Here is a 6000-nt window from a genome sequence, read left to right as displayed (position 1 = left end):
GGGTCAAAATGGCTATAGGAATATTTATCACGTCTAGCGCCAACCTAAATGATACCAGTGTTTAATGTTGGTGATTGAGAAGAAGGCAGAGGAAAATTGAGCACGAGCTGGGTGAGGGAAAACCTTAGTTCTGGTCCTGGCTCTGACCTACCTCAATACACGACCTTGGGCCAGGCGTATGGTCCCTCTGGATATCTTTTTCTTCATCTGGGAAATAAAGAAGCTAGAGCTCTATCTAGAGTTCCTCTATCTTAATATTCTGTGGATATAGGTTTTTAAATATTATATTAAATATAAAAATGGTTTGGGTGTTTTTATCTTAAATAAATGTTTATTAGCTATTGATTCGTAAAGCTGAATTCAATATATGACTCACTTTGATTCTAATTGCTAATGCATTTGTTATGATAAATCAAACCTAAGCATTATATTCTCCATGTGAATTGTTTTACTTCCTTCACAATTTTTGCTAGTAAATGCACTTGTTAGGTGTCCACTGCTATTCTTTAGAACAGAGATTGGTTTGGTATGTTTATTTCAGCATTTGCCGTGAGTTACTCTCCAAATAAATACTCATTTCTTTGAATTTTATAGCCATTCCTATTGTAACATGATTTTATGCTTCCAAATGAGTATTAACATTTAGTATGAAAATTCAAATTTTCATTGGACTATTGGCTCTATTATTTTAGTTTTAAGTTTTAGCTATTTTTATTGATATAATTCACCTTATGAAGTCCAGTTCAGTGGTTTTTAGTCTATTTGCAAAGTTGTGCAACCATCACTACTAATTCCAGAATATTTTCATCTAGTTTCCAAGGAAATCCAGAATGACATTCTTCATTTTTCATTCAGAAAATCATTTTTATGAATATAAAATTAATATTAATATAAATTTTATATTTGATTTAAGCATGTAAATTAATATTTTGTACATCTACAGAATTTAGATTTTTTAGACTTAGATTTGCCTTATGTTTTATCCAGCTTCTCTTCATCCTGTTGGTGAGGAGAAGACTCCTGCCTTAAGGTCATGGGGCTGACTGAACACAGCACCCAATGATGGACAGCAGTTTCTTAGTCACATATGCTCACAGCCCCAATGAAGATGACACTGCCCTCAATGCAGGGCCACACAGGGTTGCACCCAGAGTGAGGAACCAGGGGTTCAGGAGGCAGGCTTTATAGTATCAAGAGGAGATGCGTCCCCTGGTTCCTGCTGGAGGATCTGACTGGCTTGTTTGAATAATTCTGTAGGCAGGCTGGCAACTGAAACCAACTACTCAGGGGCAGGCAGGGACGGTGCCTGGTGCCCTTGGTAAGGAGGATTGTTGTCTAGGGGACTTTACCCAAGGGAACAGAGTGGGGAGAGGACTTGTAGTTAAGCCACTCAAAACCCCCTCATTTTACCAGATGTCAAGGCTGCACAAAACATCGGGCCTTAATCTTTTTTTTTTTTTGGTCTTTTTAATGTGACTCAAAGGTGCTTTAAATTTTATTGTGCTTTACAATTTTCAAAAGTTTCATACACATGATTCCATATAATCCCATAATAACCCTTTTTTCCCTAACCCTATATTAGCCCCCCGCTTCCCTCTCCCCACTGGTAACCACTAGTTTGTTCTCTATATCTGTGAGTCTGCTTCTTTTTTTTTTATACACTGGTTTGTTGTATTTTTTAGATTTCACATATAAGTGATATCATACAGTATTTATCTTTCTCTGACTTATATCACTTAGCCTAACGCCCTCTAAGTCCATCCATACTGCTGCAAATGGCAAAATTTCATTCTTTTTAATGGCTGACTAGTATTCCATTGTATATCTCTGTCTCTATCTCTGTCTATCGTATCTTCTTTATCCATTCATCTGTTGATGGACACTGAGGTTGCCTCCATACCTTGGCAATTGTAAATAATGCTGGTATGAACATTAGGGTGCATGTATCTTTTCAAATTAGTGTTTTGCTTTTGTTTGGATACATTCCCAGAAGTGGAATTGTTGGGTCATATGGCAGTTCTATTTTTAGTTTTTTGAGAAACCTTCATGCTCTTTTCCACAGTGGCTGCACCAATTTACATTGCCACCAACAGTATACTAGGGCTTCTCTTTCTCCATATCCTTGCCAACATGTGTTATTTGTGTTCTTTTTGTTGATGGCCATTCTGACAGGTGTGAGGTGATAACTCGTAGTTTTGATTTGCATGTCCCTGAAGATTAGTGATGTTGAGCAACTTTTCATGTGCCTATTGACCACCCAGATTTCCTCTTTGGAAAAATGTCTATTCAGTTCTTCTACCCATTTTTAATATTAGGTTCTTTGTTTTTTTGATGTTTAGTTGTATGATCTGTTTATATATGTGGAATGTTAACCTCTTATCAGTCATATCATTTGCAAATATCTTCTCCCATTCAGTAGGTTGTCTTTTCCTTTTGTTGATGGTTTCCTTTGCTGTGCAAAAGCTTTTAAGTTTAATGAGGTCCCATTTGTCTATTTTTGCTTTTACTTCCTTTGCTTTAGGAGACAGATTAAAAAAATACTGTGATTTATTCAAAGAGTACTCTGCCTATGTTTTCCTCTAGGAGTTATATGGTATCTCGTCTTACATTTAGATCTTTAATCCATTTTGAGTTTATTTTTGTATATGGTGTTAGTGAATGTTCAAATTGCATTCTTTTTCATGTAGCTGTCCAGTTTTCCCAGCACCAGTTATTGAAGAGACTGTCTTTTCTCCACTGTATATTCTTGGCTTCTTTGTCATAGATTAATTGACCGTAAGTGTGTGGGTTTATTTCTGAGATCCCAATTCTGTTGCATTGATTTATGTGTCTGTTTTTCTGCCAGTACCATGCAGTTTTGATTGCTGACACTTTGTAGTATAGTCAGGGAGCTTGTATCCTCCAGCTCTGTTCTTCTTTCTCAAGATTGTTTTATCTATTTGGAGTCTTTTGTGTTTCCATACAAATTTTATTTTTAATTATTTTAAAATTAATTTTTATTGGATTATAGTTGCTTTACAATGTTGTGTTAGCATCTGTATACAAATTTTAAAATTATTTGTTCCAGTCGTGAAAAATGCCACTGGTAAGAGATAGGGGCTGCACTGAATCTGTAGATTGCCTTGGATAGTATGGTCATTTTAACAGTATTGATTCTTAAAATCCAAGAATATTGTATATATTTCCATCTGTTTGTGCCATCTTCAGTTTGTTTCATCAGCATCACAGTTTTCCAAGTACAGGTCTTTTTCAGCTTCTTAGGTAGGTTTATTCTAAAGTCTTTTATTTATTTTTTATTTTTTTATTTTTTTAAACATCTTTATTGAAGTATAATTGCTTTATATTGTTGTGTTAGTTTCTGCTGTATAACAAAGTGAGTCAGCTATACGTATACATATATCCCCATATCCCCTCCCTCTTACGTCTCCCTCCCACCCTCCCTATCCCACCCATCTAGGTGGTCATGAGTCATGTACCACAATGTTCACTGCAGCAGTATTTACAATAGCCAGGACATGGAAGCAACCTAAACGTCCATCGACAGATGAATGGATAAAGAAGATATGGCACATATATACAATGGAATATTACTCAGCCATAAAAAGAAACAAAATTGAGTTATTTGTAGTGAGGTGGATGGACCTAGAGTCTGTCATACAGAGTGAAGTAAGTCAGAAAGAGAAAAACAAATACCGTATGCTAACACATATATATGGAATCTTAAAAAAAAAAAAAATGGTTCTGAAGAACCTAGGGGCAGGACAGGAATAGAGACACAGACATAGAGAATGGACTTGAGGACATGGGGAGGGGGAAGGATAAGCTAGGACGAAGTGAGAGAGAAGCATTGACATATATATACTAACAAATGTAAAATAGATAGCTAGTGGGAAGCAGCTGCATAGCACAGGGAGATCAGCTCGGTGCTTTGTGACCATATTCTGAAGCCTTTTATTTATAAATGGGATTGTTTTCCAATTTCTCTTTCTCATAGTTCACTGCTAGTGTGTAGAATAGCAACAGGTTTCTGTATATTAATTTTGCATTCTGCAACTTTATCGAATACATTGATGAACTCTAGTAGTTTTCTGGTGGCATCTTTAGGATTTTCTATGTATAGCATCATGCCGTCTGCAAACAGTGACAGTTTTACTTCTTCCTTTCCAATTTGGATTCCTTTTATGTTTTTCTGTTCTCTGATTGCTGTGGCTAGGACTTCCAAAAAACTATGTTGAATAAAAGTGGTGAAAGTGGGCATCCTGTCTTGTTGCTGATCTTAGAGGAAATGCCTTCAGCTTTTCACCATTGAGTATGATGCTAGCTTTGGGTTTGCCCTATATGGCCTATATTATTGTTGAGGTAGGTTCCCTCTATGCTCACTTTCTGGAGAGTTTTTATCATAAATGGATGTTGAATTTTATCAAACGTTTTTTTTTCTCTATCTATTGAGATGATCATATGGTCTTCATTCTTCAGTTTGTTAATATGGTGTATCAGATTGATTGATTTGTGTATATTGAAAACTCCCTGCGTCTCTGGGATAAATCCCACTTGATCATGGTGTATGATCTTTTTAATGAGTTGTTGGATTTGGTTTGCTAATATTTTATGGGGGATTTTTGCATCTATGTTCATCAGCGATATTGGTCTGTGATTTTCTTTTTTGTGATATCATAATCTGTTGTTTGTCACAGGGTGATGCTGGCCCCATAGAATGAATTCAGAAGTGTTCCTTCCTCTGAAATTCTTTGGAATCGTTTCAGAAGGACAGGTGTTAACTATTCTCTAGACGTTTGGTAGAATTCACCTGTGAAGCCGTCTAGTCCTGGACTTTTATATTTTGGGAGTTTTTAAATTATTGATTCAATTTCATTACTGGTAATTTGTCTGTTCATATCTTCTGTTTCTTCATGGTTCAGTCTTGGGAGATTGTACCTCTCTAAGAGTTTGTCCATTTCTTCTAGGTTGTCCATTTTATTGGCATATACTTATTCATAGTGGCATCTTATAATCTTTTGTATTTCTGTGGTGTCAGTTGTAACTTCTTCTTTATTTCTGATTTTATTGATTTGGGCCTTTTTCCTCTTTTTCTTGATGAGTCTGGCTAAAGGTTTATCAATTTTGTTTATCTTTTCAATGAACCAGCTTTTAATTTCAATGATCTTTTCTATTGTTTTAGTCTCTATTTCATTTATTTTTGCTCTGATCTTTATGATTTCTTTCCTTCTACTAACTTTGGGTTTTGATTGTTCTTTTTTCTCTAGTTGCTTTAGATGTACAGTTAGGTTGTTTATTTGAGATTTTTCTTGTTTCCTCAGGTGGGCTTGTATCACTATATACTTTCCTCTTAGAATTGCTTTGCTGTGTCCCCTAGGTTTTGGATCATCTTTTTTTTTTTTTTTCATTTTCATTTGTCTGTATGTATTCTCTGATTTCCTCTTTAATTTCTTCAGTGAATCATTGATTGTTTAGTAGCATGTTGTTTAGCCTCCATATGTTTGTGTATTTTTGCAGTTTTTTTTTTCTTGTAATTGATGTCTAATCTCATAGTGTTGTGGTTGGAAAGATGCTTATGATTTCAATTTTCTTAAATTACCAAGACATCTCTTGTGGCCTAGCATGTGATCTATGTGGAGAATATTCCTTGTGCACTTGAAAATAATGTGTATTCTGTATGTGTCAGTTAAGAATACACATAATTTGGATGGAATTATGTGTATTCCATAATTCCATCCAATTATGGAATTGCTTTTGGATGGAATGCTCTGTATGTGTCAATTAAGTCTCTTTGATCTACTGTTTCATTTAAGGCCTGTATTTCCTTATTGGTTTTCTGTCTGGATGATCTGTTTACTGATGTCAGTGTCATGTTAAAGTCCCCTTCTTTTATGGCTGTTAGTATTTGCCTTATATATCGAGTTGCTCCTATGTTGGGTGCATATATATTTACAATTGTTTTATCTTCTTCCTGGATTGATCCCCTGATCATTATGTGTAGTG

The sequence above is a fragment of the Eschrichtius robustus genome, chromosome 4 (genome assembly GCF_028021215.1).
Source record: "Eschrichtius robustus isolate mEscRob2 chromosome 4, mEscRob2.pri, whole genome shotgun sequence".
In the NCBI taxonomy this organism is placed as follows: Eukaryota; Metazoa; Chordata; class Mammalia; order Artiodactyla; family Eschrichtiidae; genus Eschrichtius; species Eschrichtius robustus.
The sequence above is the reverse complement of the archived record's forward strand: the minus strand, read 5'-3'. Positions refer to the sequence as shown.